General features: G+C 45.4%; 1 protein-coding gene across 1 annotated transcript in view; it reads right to left on the bottom strand.

Annotated features, from left to right (window-relative positions):
* ACOT7 (acyl-CoA thioesterase 7) overlaps window positions 1-17,590 on the bottom strand; it is a 190,573-nt gene that overhangs the window by 148,075 nt on the left and 24,908 nt on the right. The window contains exon 2 of the mRNA XM_082273348.1: window positions 13,933-14,019. The gene's annotated coding sequence lies outside the window, so the exon portion shown is untranslated. The remainder of the gene's footprint in view (window positions 1-13,932; window positions 14,020-17,590) is intronic.

Genomic DNA, 17,590 nt, shown 5'->3' on the forward strand with positions numbered 1-17,590 from the left:
TGGCTAAAGGTAAAGGCAAGCTATAAAGCAAAATAGTATACACTCTCTTTATATACTATGATGCAGCTGTACACTTGACCACCGTGTTATGTATTTCACAGCAAGTGATCCACCGTGGCAAGATACATAGCCCGGGATCAGGACATATATATATATATAGATCATTCCTGTTGCACAGAGAGTGATACCTACCTAAAGGAACCCTGCAAGGTTGGACATACCAGGTTCCGACCAAGGGATAACATAGCACACACCAGAGGACCATCTGATGGGACAATCTGAAGTAAAGATTGAACAGGTGGCGGCCTTCAATGGCAGCATAGACCGCTACACGGCTCTGGCTCTCGTTGCTCCAGAGGGATCAACACCATCACACATGGCAAGAAAATAATGGATAAACTGTGACTTTTACAGTTGAAAAAGGCTCGACTGAGAGCCGAAACGCGTTGGGAGGCTTCCCAAAAATAAGTCACATCTTTCACACCTGTCACCATCTCCGAACTAAATCACTTTTCTTCCCCAGGGGTCTATAGCCCCTCACAATTATCTATTCTACTATATATATATATATATATATATTATGTTACAAAAACAGTAAACAAATGCTTTATTTTTACTACCTTTATCCTAGTTTATTTTCTGTTACTTTGCCCTTAACCACTTGCCCACCGCTCACATTGAGCGTACTGCGGCAAAGTGGCACGATCCCGTCCAGCGACGTAGACCTACGTCGCTGGACTCCTCCCCCTGTAGGCGGCGCTCGCGCGCCGCCGGAGGCGCGCTCCCGCTGTTTTCATTCACAGCGGGAGTCGGGCCAGGGGAGGAGCAGCGGCGATCGCCGCTGCTCTGCCCCGATCGTCGGGAAATCGAGTGAGGAGATCCGCCCGCCTGTGTAAACAGAGCGGGCGGATCTCCTAAGTGACAGGGACTGACAGATCGGAGTGTTCAGCATAGCTGGACATCCGATCTGTCCCTGTCTCACAAAGTCACCTCCCCCCCCACACGTCAGTAAGCACCAGGCATACATTAACCCCTCCCTCTCCAATAAAATTAACCCCTTCACTGCCAGTGTCATTTTTACAGTAACAGTGCATATATATAGCACTGATTACTGCAGTAATGTCACTGGTACCCCCAAAAGTGTCAAAAATGTCAGTCAAGGGTCCGATCTGTCCGCCGCAATATCCCAGCCCTGCACAAAAAAAAAAAAAAAAAAAAAATCGCAGATCACCGCCATTACGCGTTAAAAAAAAAAACACCAAAAATGACAGAAATCTTTCCCTTAGTTAGTAAACGCAATAACTTTTGCGCAAACCAATCAAAATACGCTTATTGCGATTTTTTTTTACCAAACATAGGTAGCAGAAAACAAATTGGCCAAAAATTTTAAAAAAATTTGATTTTTACATTTTTTTGGGGGGGAATTTCATATAAAAAAAAATGTTAAAAATATTGTTATTTTTTCAAAATAAATGCTCTTTTTTTGTTTATAGCGCAAAAAGTAAAAATCGCATAGGTGATCAAATACCACCAAAAGAAAGCTCTGTTTGTGGGAAAAAAAGGACGTAAATTTCGTTTGGGTACGGCGTCGCACGACCGCGTAATTTTCAGTTAAAGTCGCACATCGCCGAATTGCAAAAAGTGGCCTGGACGGAAGACAGCAAAATCCTCCGGTGGTAAAGTGGTTAAAGTCCCCACTTTTTCATGGCCTGAGGTACCAACCCCAAACACGATTCTAATAGGGACGGTGGCAAACCCCATACTATTGATAGGTAGATAAGGATCAAAAAACCTTCAAAATATACATATATATTTAGGAATGTTATATCACATTTTGGGTTTATATTCTCACAGTAGTAATCTTACTTAGAATTCTTTTTATTTTTAAGTGTAAGAACATGTGTATCTCGTCACTAATTACCTCATTCAGAGAAGTTTGTGTGTAGGTCCAGTGTAAGTTTTTATGACACTATAGATCTTCCAATCCTGGTCTAAATGTCTGACAGTTATGTCAGGATTTAAATAATTAATGGATCTTCACTAGCCAGACAGGTCAAAGATCATCAGATAAGAATAGTGGTAATTATGTTAAATATAATAAAGATAATATAAAATCTAATGAACGGTACACTACTGCCCTCTTTTGGAGATGCTAATAAATGCAGTCTTGGGATAGTTGAGATATTTCCCATATAGAAATATTATATTGTATTAAAAATATAATTATTGAAATGGCATTACTTGCCAAGGTGAATGATGGAGATACAGATGTACATTTATGTATGTACTGAGAGTATGGACAAGTTTATATGTGTTTTATGATTACTCTTAAATATAGAGAAATCATCATTTAATTTTATTATACAAAGAATTGAATTATCAGGAGAGGTGTGTCTATGACCTCACCAGTTAAGGTATAGAATATCCCAACCAATGGGGATAATGTTTCATCCCTCTGGGTTTAACTTATGGTAATTTTTATAGCCCTTTGTTCTTACCGTATAAAAGAGGAACCCAGATGAGAGATAGGACACATTACATTTGCCCAACATACAATACACATACAACACACACGCTACTACATCCATTTATAGACTCATCCAGACATACTCCATCTTGCTCCATCATTCATCTGAAACTTTGAGGGACGCCAAACGAAACTCCTCCCTCACTCACCACCATCTTAAGAAAGGCACCCATCTTAGGACTCTGGTAACGACTATTTGAAGCTAGCAGCCATCTTAAGTGTGGTAAATATAATCTTGCTGTGTTATTTGATATTATTCAACAATTGTTTATTTCCTTCCTTATATGTTTTATATTGCATATTTAAGGGTAATAAGATTACAATCCCAGCCGTATAAACCATAATAGATTTTTCTCTAAAGAGCTGATTTTTGTTTTTATACATTTTTATTAATATCAGATTTAGCGCATTATTTGCGATTTTAAGTCTTCCGTTTTGCATGGCTTATTCTCACTCCATCTGCAGTGGAATGACTTTCGGCCGTGTGATTCGCAGACAATTGTGGTCTGTTTATATAGAACAGTTACCTATGGTTTGTGCTATACCTGGGAAGAAATGGTAATCTTACTTTCATTTTGCTTTCACTTTGTTTCAGTTTCACTTTCATTATTGAGCTAAACATCACATTGCATTAATTGTTTAAAGTTAGTATTTTATGTAGAGTTGTTTCTTTGTGTCACTTCTTATTTGATCATTTATTGTGAATACATGTCTGAGAATAAATATTTTATATATATATTCCATGCTGTAGACTGTACTCACTAAGATTGGTATATGCTTTTAAAAAGAAATTAATCAATTAAAAAGAATTCAATACATATTGATTTGTGGAATAAGTGGAGATTCTCCTTCCTCACAGATCTTTGCTTATTAACCATAAATAGACACTGTTATATTCAGAGCAGTATAAATATTCTGACATAATGAAGTACGAGCGCGAGATTATTATTAAATATTCTTACAGCAGCTATCTGCTGCCATAACTCCGGTATTTAACGTCAAACTAGCGACGTAAAACTGCGGCATACGGTCTGTAAGTGGTTAAGTAAAAAAACATCCATTTTGATATTTTCGGGGGGGGGGGGGGCTTTCAGGTAGGCTGTATGGGGCCCCCGTGATTTCTAACAGCAGCCCTGCTCACTTAAAGTGGTTGTAAACCCTCTCTTATAACCTGTACCCAGGGCTTTTTTTCAGAAAGAACGTGGGGGGGGGGGGGGAACGCAGTTTCGGCACCTCTGGCACTGAATGTATGCAAGGGGTGCTGGGGTGTGCTGAAGGGTCTACTGATGGTGGCTGGTAGGGGGTGTATTGTAGCTGGAGGGGATCCATATTTGCACTGCAGGGGGGTCTATTTTTGCTGGGGAAGTCTATTGTTACTGGTGGGGAAGTCTATTGTTACTGGTGGGGAAGTCTATTGTTACTGGTGGGGAAGTCTATTGTTGCTGGGGTTTGTCTTATGGTGCTGGGGGGGGGGGGGTCAGTTGTTGCTGGGAGAGATCTACTGTTAAGGGGGGGTCTATTGATGCAGGCTGTGGGGAAAATCTGTTGTTGCTGCCAAGGCTTTATTGTTGTACAGAAAGTCAGAAAGGGGGAGTATCCTGCACCTATTCTTCAAGACAAAAAGCCCTGACTGTACCTATAGGTGATCCTACAATAAGACTTGCCTATAGGTTCTGTAAATATCTCCTAAACTTGCACTGTTTAGGAGATATTTACTTTTCATGCAGCCGATGACGTCATCGACGCATGCGCTCTGAAGGAATGACCACCACGTGCCGTTCCTTCAGAGCCCTGTGCCATGAACGGCGGCTCCCGTGAGCATGTGCAGGAGTGATGTCATCACGCCTTCAGCCAATCAGATGGCCGGAGGACGCGAACCAGGAAGCAGGACGGCCGAGCATGTCGGCCGTGTCACCGCTGAGTGGCTGGCACTGCGGGGGCTTCATTCTAGGGTAAGTAGTACATAATGAGCTAGTATGCAATGCATACTAGCTCATTATACCTTTGTCTTAGGGTTTTTTTTTTTTTTTGAGTTTACAAAACCTCTTTAATTCAAAAATGGAAATAGAGGGCACTTTCTGACTTCGGCACAGTTGCGGGTTTTGCTGAATACCCCCCCAGCAGTACCACGGATTGATTTTACTTTGTGCCCTTTAATATGACTGGAGACCCAGCGTGAGCTTTTTTCTAGCAGTTCTCACATCGTCTCAGGGATTCCCATTTATATATAGCAGCAGAGAAGCGTCATCCCCGAACACCGAGACGTATCATTAAATTTCAGAGGAGAGCGGTGCTGTCTGGATATATTACTCCGCTCTGCGCCGTCTTCCTTTAATAATAAAAGGTCAGCTGGCTGAGAGTCTATTGGTGAGCCCAGGGGGGGGCGCAATGCTCTAAAAACAAATCACTCCGTCCTCAATTACCTGCAAGCTGTAGCAACGGCTCCATATATTACATCAAATGGACCTGTGATCAGGTGAGGCTGCATTGTAACTCTTCATGCTAACAGTCACTATGGGCCTGATGTGTACACAGACCGAGAGGAAAAAAGGCCCACGCACTTTCCATTGTCACTAATACGATTTCTATGCTATTTTTTAAAGCCAGGACTGGCATGAACAATTACAACCCGGGACTGGCGCAAACTGTTTCCGGGAATCAAGTGCGTGATGACGTCACACACGCGACGTCTGACGTCATCAGGCCTCAGATTCTCAGAAACAGTTTGCGCCAGTCCCGGGGTGTAATTTTGCATACATATGCGAATATGAAGACTTTGTGAGTATTATTGATTTTAACCACTTGCCTACCGGGCACTTTTACCCCCTTTCTGCCCACGCCAATTTTCAGCTTTCAGCGCGGTCCTACTTTGAATGACAATTGCGCAGTCATGCTACACTGTACCCATATGACATTTGTATCATTTTTTTTACTCTTTCTTTTGGTGGTATTTATTCACCACTGGGGATTTTATTTTTTGCTAAATAAACGAAAAAAGACCAAATATTTAAAAAAAATAAAAAAAATAAAATAATTTTTCTTAAGTTTCCGGTAACATTTTTTATAAACAGGTAATTTTTCTCCACTGATGGGCACTGAAATGCGACACTGATGAGCTGCACTGATGGGCACTAATAGGCAACACTGAAGGGCACTAATAGGCAACACTGAAGGGAACTAATAGGCAGCACTGAAGGGCACTAATAGGCAGCACTGAAGGGCACTAAAAGGCAACACTGATGGGCACTAAAAGGCAACACTGATGGGCACTAATAGGCAACACTGAAGGGCACTAATAGGCAACACTGAAGGGCACTAATAGGCAGCACAGAAGGGCAATAATAGGCAGCACTAATAGGCTGTACTGATGGACAGCACTGAAGGGCAGCACTAAAGGGCACTAATAGGCTGCACTGATGGGAAGCACTGATGTGCAGCACTGAGGGGCACTGATAGGCAGCACTAATACTCTGCACTGATGGGCAGCACTAATAGGTTGCACCGATTGGCACTGCTAGGCAGCGCTTATAGGCTGCACTGATAGGCAGCACTAATAGGCTGCACTGATGAGCACTGTTAGGGCTGCACTGATAATCAGGACACGTGTAGATGTCCCCTTTCACGATACTGGCTCTCTCCTCATGCTGTGAAGGTGTGAGGAAAGGAATGCCAATAACTGGCAATTGTGTTTACATACAAAAACACCAAAATTAATGGATTGAAGCTCAACCTCCTTGCAAAAAAATGGATTTTTGTAAAATCTTACCGTAAAATCCTTTTCTCTTAGCTCATTGACAGACGTAGTCCTCTTTGATTCATATCAATTGGGTTATACTGCCCTCTACAGGAGTAGGACACTAGGCAGAAAAAAACGTTCTGGCTCCACCTTAGGGGCAGTCCCAGAGGGTATATCCTCTCTCTCTCTGCTACAGGATGTTAGTTATGTCACAAAGAAGTGTCAGAGAATTTAACCCAACCCAACTCAATAATAGAGGGGCGGGTACTACTTCTGTCAATGAGCTAAGAGAAAAGGATTTTACGGTAAGATCTTACAAAAATCAATTTTTCTCTGTCGCTCATTGACAGACGTAGTCCTCTTTGATTCATATCAATTGGGACATCCCAAAGCAGTGCCACAAATGAGGGGTGGGATTAACGGAAATCAAAATCCAATCTAGAAGGCCCAACCGGTGCCAACTAGAAGTTTAAAGGCTCATCAGACAAAAGAGATGAGACTCAACTAAAAATCCAACGGAAAAAACCCTCGAGGTAGACCACCGGTCTCCTCAAATTGCGGCCTGCAAAACCTTGCGGCCAAAAGAGGCATCTGACGATGCCATCACATCAACTATATAGAACTTTGCAAAGGTATGCACTGACGACCAAGTAGCCGCCTTGCAAACCTGAAGCACTGACGCCTGATGGCGAAAGGCCCATGACGCACTAAGCGCCCGAGTGGAGTGCGCCTTAACAGGGAACGGGGGCTCCCGACCCTTAATAGAATAAGCCTGTACCACCGTCTGTCTGATCCATTTGGAGATAGTCGCGGCAGATGCAGGCAACCCCTTTTTGGGACCATCCGGGATCACAAAAAGTGAATCCGTCTTGCGAAACGAGTCCGTCGTTTTCAAGTATACCCTGATCGCCCGAACCACATCCAAGGAGTGTAAAGCAAGCTCCCGATGATGGCTGGGCTTAGGACACAGGGAAGGTAATACAATATCCTCATTCAGATGAAATTCTGAAACGACTTTAGGAAGGAAGGATGGATTCGGACGAAGAACCACCTTATCCCTATGAACCACCAGATATGGGGAACGACAGGATAATGCGCCCAGTTCTGACGCCAGTTCTGACACCCTGCGTGCAGAAGTGATGGCCACCAAGAAGGCCACCTTCTGGGATAAAGTAAGCAAGGGAATCTCCCTAATATCTTCAAAAGGGAGGCTTCTGAAGAACCGACAACACCAAATTAAGATCCCAGGGCGGTAAAGGCGCGCGCACTGGCGGAGCCAGGTGTCGCTCCCCCTGGATGAAATTCCGCACCAAGGAATGAGTAGCTAAAGGCTTCTGAAAGAAGATTGCTAATGCTGAAACCTGACCCTTGATAGTGCTCAAGGCCAGCTTCTGCTCAACTCCCTGTTGCAGAAAAGCCAATATTCGGGTCACCGAATAGGAACGTGGGGGGAACCCAAGGGATTCACACCACGAAATATAAGACTTCCATGTGCGATGATAAATCTTTCTGGAAGTCGCTTTCCTAGCTTTAATTAGAGTAGGAATAACTGAAGTTGACAACCCCTTGTCCTTCAGCACCTGGGTCTCAATAGCCAGGCCGTTAAAGCCAGCGATTGTAAAGCAGGATGGAAGATTGGTCCCTGAGACAGCAGATCTTCCTTGAGAAGAAGTCGCCACGGGACGTCCGCTACCAGCCTGACCAAGTCAGCGTACCAGGCTCGACGAGGCCAGTCCGGAGCTACCAGGATAACTGGAATTCCCTCCACCTCTATCCTGCGAAGAAGCTTCGGCAGCAACCTGAGAGGAGGGAAGGCATACAGTAGCTGATACTGCCCCCACGGGGCGACCAGCGCGTCTGCGGCATCTGCAAGAGGATCGCGGGAGCGAGCTACAAACCTCCGCACCTTCCTGTTGAGCCGAGATGCCAACAGATCCTCATCCGGGGTGCCCCAACGAAGGCACAATTGGTGGAAAACTTCTGGATGAAGGGACCATTCTCGTTGATCCAGAATCTGACGGGTGAGATAATCTGCCTGCCAATTTTCCACCCCCGGAATGAATACCGCGGAGAGAGCTGGAACAAACCGTTCCGCCCAACGAAGAATGCTGGCCACTTCCATGGCCGCCAGGACACTCTTGGTGCCCCCCTGATGATTGACATAAGCCACAGCTGTGGCATTGTCCGACTGGATCCGAACCGGGCTGCCCTGTTGCTGCTCGGTCCAGTGAATCAGACAAAGTCTGATCGCTCTCAGTTCCAATACATTTATCGGTAACCTGGATTCTTCCAGGGACCAAAGCCCCTGGGCAGATAATTGACCGAGAATTCCTCCACATCCGGATAGACTGGCATCCGTGGTCACAATCGTCCAGTATATTGGCAGAAATGACTTCCCCTGGCTGAGCATCGGAGACCGAAGCCACCAGACCAGAGACTCCCTGGTCCGCTCGCTCAATTGGATCCGATTGTCCAGGGAATCTGGATTCCGATTCCATTTGAGAAGAATCTCTCCTTGAAGGATTCGGGTATGGGACTGGGCAAATGGTACTGCTTCGAAGGAAGCCACCATCAAACCCAGGACCCTCATGCAAGTCCGAAGAGAAGGCCAGTTGTCAGATAGTAACAACTAAATTGTTGATTGAATCTTCCGGAGTTTCCCCGCTGGAAGGAATACTTTTGCCCTGGATGTGTCTAGAATTAGACCCAGATATTCGAGCCTCCTGGTGGGAACCAGAGAAGACTTCTGCAGGTTCACCAGCCACCCGAACTCTTGCAAAGAGATCACGGTGATCTCTAAGTTTTGTAACAAGGTCTGCGGAGACTCCGCACGGAGCAGAAGATCGTCTAGGTAACCTAGAATCGATATGCCTCGTTGTCGCAACAGCGCCAACACTGGGGCCAGCACCTTTGTGAAGACCCGGGGAGCCGAGGCGAGACCAAAGGGTAACGCCGCAAACTGATAATGGCTCTCTTCTACGGAAAAACGCAGGAAACGCTGATGTCCTGCGTAAATGGGAATGTGAAGATAGGCATCCTTGATGTCTATGGATGCTAGAAAATCCCCCTGATGCAGGGAGGCCGCTACTGTGCGAATGGATTCCATCTTGAATTTTTGTATCTTGACAAAAAGATTGAGTGCTCTTAAGTCCAGGATTGGACGCACCTTGCCCTCTTTCCTGGGTATTGTGAACAGGTTTGAATAAAACCCTTGAAAACGCTCTGTCCAAGGAACGTGGACCACCACTCCTTGTTGCAGTAAATCCGTGACCGCCCCCCGCAGAGCTTCTAGGCGATCTGGGGATAGTCGGATATTGGAAGGGAAGAATCGCACTGGTGGGAGAGATTGAAACTCGATCTTGTAACCTGACCTTATGACTTCGCGAACCCACTTGTCCGGGATTCTGGAAAGCCATGGATCCGGAAACCGGTGAAGACATCCCCCCACCCCAGCTATGGGTGGGGGCGCACCTTCAGGCTTTAGTAGTCTTATCTTCAGGTCTGGAAGAGCCGGACTTTTGCTTGCCCGACCAGCGCCCCTTGAAACCTCCTGAAGGAGTTTTGGAGGGCTTTGCTTTGTCGCCCGTGGGGCGAAAAAACTTCTTATGAGAGGAAAAGGAAGGCCCCCATCTCTGACGAGGTCCTTTACCCTTAGTACTTTGTGGCAAGAAAGTGCTCTTGCCTCCAGTGAGATCCTTGATAATCTCATCTAAGTTGGCCCCAAATAGGCGCTCACCCTGAAAAGGGAGATTAGCCAAAGCTCTCTTGGAACCTTGGTCTGCTGACCAACATTTTAGCCACAGTGTACCCCTGAGGACCACTGCTGAAATTGAAGCTCGCCCCAATAATGGAGTGGCGTCTAGAGCAGCGTCGCAGACAAACTGTAACCCTTGTATCATCTGTTCCAACAGATCTGATACCGCCTGGGGGATATCTCTCCCCTCCAAGTCCCGGCGTAACCACTTGGTCCATTCTGTCACAGTTTGTGAAACCAGACCAATAGCAATTACTGGTCTGAAACCTGACCCAATCAGGGAAAAGATGGCGCGAGACACAGCTTCTACCTTACGATTCATTGGATCCTTAAAGGACGGAGCATCCTCCAATGGGATAACCGTAGCTTTGTTCAATCTGGAAATTGGAAAATCCACCACAGATGGTACTGTCCATTTCTTGAGGAGGGATTCCTCGAACGGATAACGCCTATTAATGCGTCTGAAAATAGTAGGGGCTCGTTTTGGATGACCCCATTCTTCCTTAATTACATTGCCAAAACATTTGGGCAAGGGAAATACCTTCGCCATTTTGGTGCGTTTATTAGTACCAAAAGGGATTTCAGTCTCAGTTACTTCCGACGATGAAACTTGTAGTCCTAAGGTTTCCCGGACAGATACAATTAGTGCGTTCACCAACGCTTCCTCTCGGGCTATGTTAGATGCCGAAACATCCTCCTCACTGTCTGAAGAGACAGTACCCGAGACACAAACCCCAGATGAGGTACCTGCACCTGCAGTGACAGGCTCAGACTCTGAATCTGAAGTTTCTGATGAAATGGGGGTAGGCGGGGGTCGCTTCCTTGCGCCCTGTCCCTGACAGGCCACTTCCACCCGGGATACAAAAGACTCCAAAACTGCTGACAATGCATCAATAGTAAATGGGGAACTGGAGGGTCCTGCAGCCACCTCGAGGGGATCAGGTGGAGATACATGTGTGGCAGGGTCCATGTTAATCCAGGACACTTTGCCAGTGAAAATTGAAAAAATAAAAAATACCTTTCTTTCTTTTTCTTTTTTTATATGTAATCCCCCAGCGCAATAGCGCCCCTCAGCGTACCTGCTTTGGACCCCCACAGAGAGAGAGAGAGAGACCCCAAGGGCTCACCACCTGATGCAGAGAAGTTTCTATCTAACTGCTGTCAGCGTTGTCCTATGCAGACTGGGAAGTCCTGTACTAGGTTTCCCGGGTTAAAACGAAGTGGCTCCGCCCCCTGTGCACGCCTTCCGGCGCTCCCAGCTACTCCTTGAGGTCGGCTGGGCACATCAAACATGGCCGCCCCCATGCAGGAGACACCAGGCTACGAAAAAATGGCGGCCTGCGTGACCTGCGGGCGGCCTATGTAGACAATGCAGACGTGCGGTCTACAACAAAATGGCGGCGGACTGCCGATCTAGCGTGGCTCCTCCAGTGCAGCGGCCTGTGAACGCTCTGAAAAGGCTGATGGCGGCCCGTCGGCCTGCGGGAGCATGGCGATAGCCCTCAGTATAAGGTAGGTGCTTGCTATTACCTCCTTTGCCCTGGATGTTTTATATTTTACTATAGTAAACCGAACCAGGCTTCCTTGGATCAAATCTACTGGAGAAACCAAGGCTACTGGAGTGTCAGCTCCCAAACCAAGCCTGCTGGAGTGTCAACTCCCAAACCAGATCACACTATCACAGGGAGATATGTGAACATGTCATAGGCTAGAGGTAGAACCTTAATGTCAGAAAAGGATCCGACCATACACAGAGGGGCCCGTATCCCAAAAACCCCACAGGGGGGAAGGGGGAACATCTACTCACCATACCGGAACTGACAGGCACCCTCTCCTCACAGTACCCTCTCCACCGAGGTGGGGGGCTGTCGACCAATACGGACGCCGTGACTCTGCTGGTTCTTGGCGTCCAAGCGAGACGTCTAACTCGCAGGGTCAGTCCCCGTCCAATGGGACTATGTCGCGGCTGACCCAGCGCGGAGCTATGGTCTGCACGCGCTCGTAGGCTGAACCGGGGTGACCACTGGATCTCAACATCCAGCCCGTCGCCCGGCTCCAGCATACTTACTTGAATGTGTCGCAGCCGACCCAGCGCGGAGCTATGGTCTGCGCGCGCTCGTAGGCCGGCTGGGGTGACCGCTGGATCTCAACATCCAGCCTGTCGCCCAGATCCGGCGTGATTTGCTTGAAGATCTCACAGGAAAACTGGAGAAAAAAAGCTACCTAAAAAGAAAAAGGTCCTTACTCCTGACTAGACAGAAAAAAACTAACATCCTGTAGCAGAGAGAGAGAGGATATACCCTCTGGGACTGCCCCTAAGGTGGAGCCAGAACGTTTTTTTCTGCCTAGTGTCCTACTCCTGTAGAGGGCAGTATAACCCAATTGATATGAATCAAAGAGGACTACGTCTGTCAATGAGCGACAGAGAAATATCAATGTCTGTACTCAATCAAAAAAAGATAATTTATAATTAAATATTTATCATATATTTAACTTGTCATACCAACACCAAAATAGTAAGATGTGACTACAACTGGGCCACACAACTTTGATGCACCGTTATTCATAACACATAAATAAAATACAAACACACACATAGGACTTTATTCAAATGGTAAAAAAAGTATACCAGTACCACCAAAATTGTGGAAGGCTCATTCCACCCCAAAAAATATATGAAAATATATTCAAAAACGTAATGCTCTGTATAGTCATACTGCATCCCAGACTCCTTGTGAATTGAGTTGAAAAAGAAAAGAAACAAATCCATAATGTCAATTTTGACATCATGATCAGCTGTGATTGGACATTGGAAGAGCCACTGTTATCTCTTTTCCCCGAGTCCAGAGAGCGCCGGGTGTGCGCCTCAGCGGGTGAATGGTTCTGGGAAGACGTCAATAGACACCCTTCCAGAACTGGAAGACCGTACTGTAGCCGTCATTCAGCTCTAGCGCAATCGGTAAGTCTTTAATTTTTAAGGATTCACGCTATGTGGTCTCCCGGTTCTCTTTTTACCATGGCGGCCATGATTGTTACCTTGGAATGAGAGGTATCTGAGCACAATGGTTCCATCCTCCTCCGGAGTAATATCCTTTTCTGTGACACAGGCGCACGTTGACTTCTTAGAATTTGGAAGTCAGACCTATGTGGTAAGCGTATTCTAGAGCGGATGGTGAAGGTGCACTGAAGTGGTGTCCCTATTCACCTGAATTTCCTAGCATGGGCTCATGTGAATGTGGATTTGCTGTTTTTGGAAGGACCTCATTCTCACAACTATTTAAAGTCTGTAATATTATATTTGAAGTTCACTGGTTGGACACTGTATAGCGATTTCTCATTTTTGTTTTGGGTAGGGATGCACCGATCTGACTTTTTTGGACCCGATACCGATATCTGGCATTGTGAAATCGCCGATACCGGAACCGATCCGGAGCTACATATATAGCATGTGGCTTCAGTACAGAGCAAAGCCGCTGTGTACGGCTCCTCCATTCACAGGCGGAGTGCATCTGATATCACTCCGCCTGTGAGCTGGGACTATACAGGAAGTAGCGGCTCCCATCCCATACTACTACACCAAGTAAGGGATGGCTGAGCCAGGACTCAGCAAAAAACGGATCGGCCAGTGGATCGGTCAATGTTACCGATCCCCCGATCCAGCTATAATGGCCATATCAACGCCAATATCCGATCCGAATATCGGATGGGTGCATCCCTAGTTTTGGGTCTCTATGCTGCTCTTTCTAATGCAGGCAGATCATAGCTGGTGGAAGAGGCCAGCATGCGCCTTACTGGGTCCAATGGGACCAGACAATGTCAGTCACATGACTACAATACAGATTATTATCCTTATGTTTAAAACTTTGAGAATTGATCGCAAATCTTCAACTATTCAGAAATAAATTCAGAACTCACCTCCATGCACATAGCCGTGAAGCGTGCAATCCGAGGGCCCCACCAGGTGGATCAGACTGGACTGACTATATCCAACCGTGTACGGCTCTGTAGGAGAATAAAAAGAGGATATAAAATATCACAAACTTACTACCAGGGGTCGGACGTTATAAACACAAAATGAAATGAAAGATTTATAAATAAAATGGCTAGACATTTAGTGAGCGTTCCTGCAGCCCGCCAAGCACTCCTACCGTTGTTTGAAGAAGACTATGATTTCACTTATATAAACCGATTGCCTTATGATGTGCAGGTGAACGCATGCTTTCTTATGCATGTTCCCGCGCAATACCCATAGGGCAGCCCATTCACTTCAATAGGCTGCCCTACGAATACACTGCTCCAGGTTCGGTTCGCCTATACCAGGGGTGTCCAAATCTATGGCCCTCCAGCTGCTCAGGAACTACAATTCCCATGATGCCTAGTTAGGTCTGTGAATGTCAGAGATTTACAATGCCTCATGGGAATTATTCCTGAACAGCTGGAGGGCCATAGTTTGGACACCCCTGGCCTATACTCTGGTCCCCAAATCCAGACAGAAAGGAGCAGGTTCGGCTTGCAACGGCAGAAACTTAAAAAAGAGAGGTGGATGACGGCAGACTGATGCATGGAAAATCCAGAAGCTTTGTAGAAGTCATCTGTAAGTAAAAAACATCACAGCCACTCAAAGCAAGGAACAAATGTTGACGCGTTTCACAATAAGAGCGCTTTATCATACCCCTAGCGTGGAATGCATCGTTTGTTCCTTGTCTTGAGTGGCTGGGATGTTTTTTACTTATGGATTACTTCAATAAAGCTTCTGGATAGTCCATGCGTTTGTGCGCGGTCATTAGTCATTCTTTTTCAAGCCTAATCATTTTTTTTTCTCACATTGTTCCCTTTCCTCTTTTTATGTAGATTGCTTTTTGTAAAGATTAAAAAGTATTATTGATATATATGGTTAATAACTGAGATATAAGACATCTTTATCAAAGGAGTATGTTCTATTGTTTCTCATTCTCTTATTGGATAAGGATGTTATATTGTCTCACATTTGTTCTTGTTTACGTAGTGCATTGAATCTTTTGCAAATGGATCCTGAAGAAGCCCTTCATTAGGGCAAAACACGTTGATCCAAAATCCACATGCACTTATGCTCTTTGGAACTGTAAAAATCGCCTGAATTACTGCCCATTCATGTGAATAACGCTTTTTAACAATATTGTAATAAACTGTTGAAATTTGTAATATGTTTCTGATACGGTATTTGTGTAGACAATTCTTACTAGGCACTTAAAAATCCCCAATTGTCCTGTCCAATCTTTAAATGGTAGAGAATGGACGGACGTCCCCCTTATACATATTTATATATGGGGATTGTGCCGATAGTGTATTGATATAGCACACGCACTCCTTTCCCTTATACTATGAATGTGTTCATTGTACGCACTGCAAAACAACCGCTGCAGTCTGATTGGTTATGATGGACTCTACTCAAGACAAGTGCAGGTAACAGCAAGCATTGATATCTACAGCTCAGTGGCTTATCTCAAAAGCCTTTGCAAGCCAATAATAAATGCCACATGGTTAATTTTCCATTTTAGCGCAATGGCTTACATATTTGTCACACTGGATGGTATACACTTTTGGGACCCTGAAGCGAGTGGAGCATCATTCAACTGAAGAGGGGGGGGGGAATGGAAGGAGGAGAGTCCGGACCTGTAAAGTAATGAGATTGGCCTCCTCCAATACTGGAGTTCTTTGTACAGCTTCCTAAGACAGAACTGCGTTGGACACTGAAGGCATATCTTTCCAAGAATATTGTGTAGACCAAGGTTTCCCAACCAGGGTTCCACTAGAGCAGTGGTTCTCAACTCCTGTCCTGTATCATGTTTGTTTATGTGTAATGTATATATTTCTAATTTGATACTTATCGTATATTGTTTATGCGACGGTACTCAGCGTCACTGGGAGTGAAAGACAGGTACTTAATGGACACTGAGAATATGGTATGGATTGCTTCAAATGGGACAGTGATATTTGTCGACTATGTATCTCAAGAAACATGTGAAGGCTTCAAACAGTCAGACTCATGGCAGATGCTAATATCAGCTAAACCACCTGTCTTCCACACATTGTTGAACATGCTGATTTACTCACCTGTTATCTACAATGGGTTCTGTGTTTACACTTATGATAATATGTATTGTATTTCAGAAGCTCGAGGACAGCCATCTGCTAGTTAATTGGCTAAGGTTGATTGAATCATTGTCATCTGTTAGTTGCTGAGTGGAAATAGTGTACTGTTTGTGTCGGTTGTTCTTTAGATATGTTAATTATATTTCTGTATACAATTTCATCTGCATATGATAATGTAATAAGGCAACCCCTGACCTGATGGGGTAATCTGATCAGGAGGGGGATGTCCATGCTGTATATAAACTGTGTGAGTTGTTCAATAAAGGAAGGTTCCAGAACAAGCTAAGTTGTTGGCAGGGCCGTTTGAAGGAATTTGGGGGCCCCAAGCAAAATGGACATGGAGGCCCCCCGACCCCCGCACACACGCAAAGCCTTTTTTTTTTTTTATCAGCTAAAAGGTATAATATATATATATATATATATATATATATATATATATATATTCCATGGTGTCCTGTGTGCGGGGGCGTGTCAGCGTCGCATACTGACGATCCCTGGCGGTTTCTGTTTGATTGTGAGTAGTTCTTGTAACATATGGCCTCTATGTGAAATCCAGCTCAACTCAATGGTCTCTCCTGTGAGGAATGATGTGTACATACATTTGCATTATCCCACACAATTTTAATAAAAATATATGAAAAATATATGATTCATATATTTTTATTAAAATTGTGTGGGATAATGCAAATACACACATTATTCCTCAGAGGAGAGACCATTGAGTTGAGCTGGATCCCCCCATATACAGACATCCCCCCCTATATACAGACATCCCTCTTCCCCATATACAGACATCCCTCCCCCCTTATAAAGACATCCCTCCCCCCATATAAAGACATCCCCCCCCATATACAGACACCCCCCCCCCATATACAGAGACATCCCTCCCCCATATACAGATATCCCCCCATATAGAGACATCCCCCCCATATACAGACATGCCCCCCCCCCATATACAGATCCCCCCCTCATATACAGACATCCCTCCCCCATATAGAGACATCCCCCCCATATACAGATACCCCCCCCCTCATATACAGATACCCCCCCTCATATACAGACATCCCTCCCATATACAGATATCCCCCCCCCCCCATATACAGACATGCCTCCCCCATATACAGATACCCCCCCATATACAGACATCCCTCCCCCATATACAGACATCCCTCCCCCATATACAGATATCCCCCCCCCCCATATACAGATATCCCCCCCCCCATATACAGACATCCCCCCCATATACAGATATCCCCCCCCCATATACAGACATCCCTCCCCCATATACAGACACCCCCCCCATATACAGACATCCCCCCCATATACAGATACCCCCCCCATATACAGACATCCCCCCCCCATATACAGACATCCCTCCCCCATATACAGAAATCCCTCCCCCATATACAGACACCCCCCCCCCATATACAGACATCCCTCC

Source organism: Pelophylax lessonae (genome assembly GCF_965119305.1).
Source record: "Pelophylax lessonae genome assembly, chromosome: 12".
Lineage (NCBI taxonomy): Eukaryota > Metazoa > Chordata > Amphibia > Anura > Ranidae > Pelophylax > Pelophylax lessonae.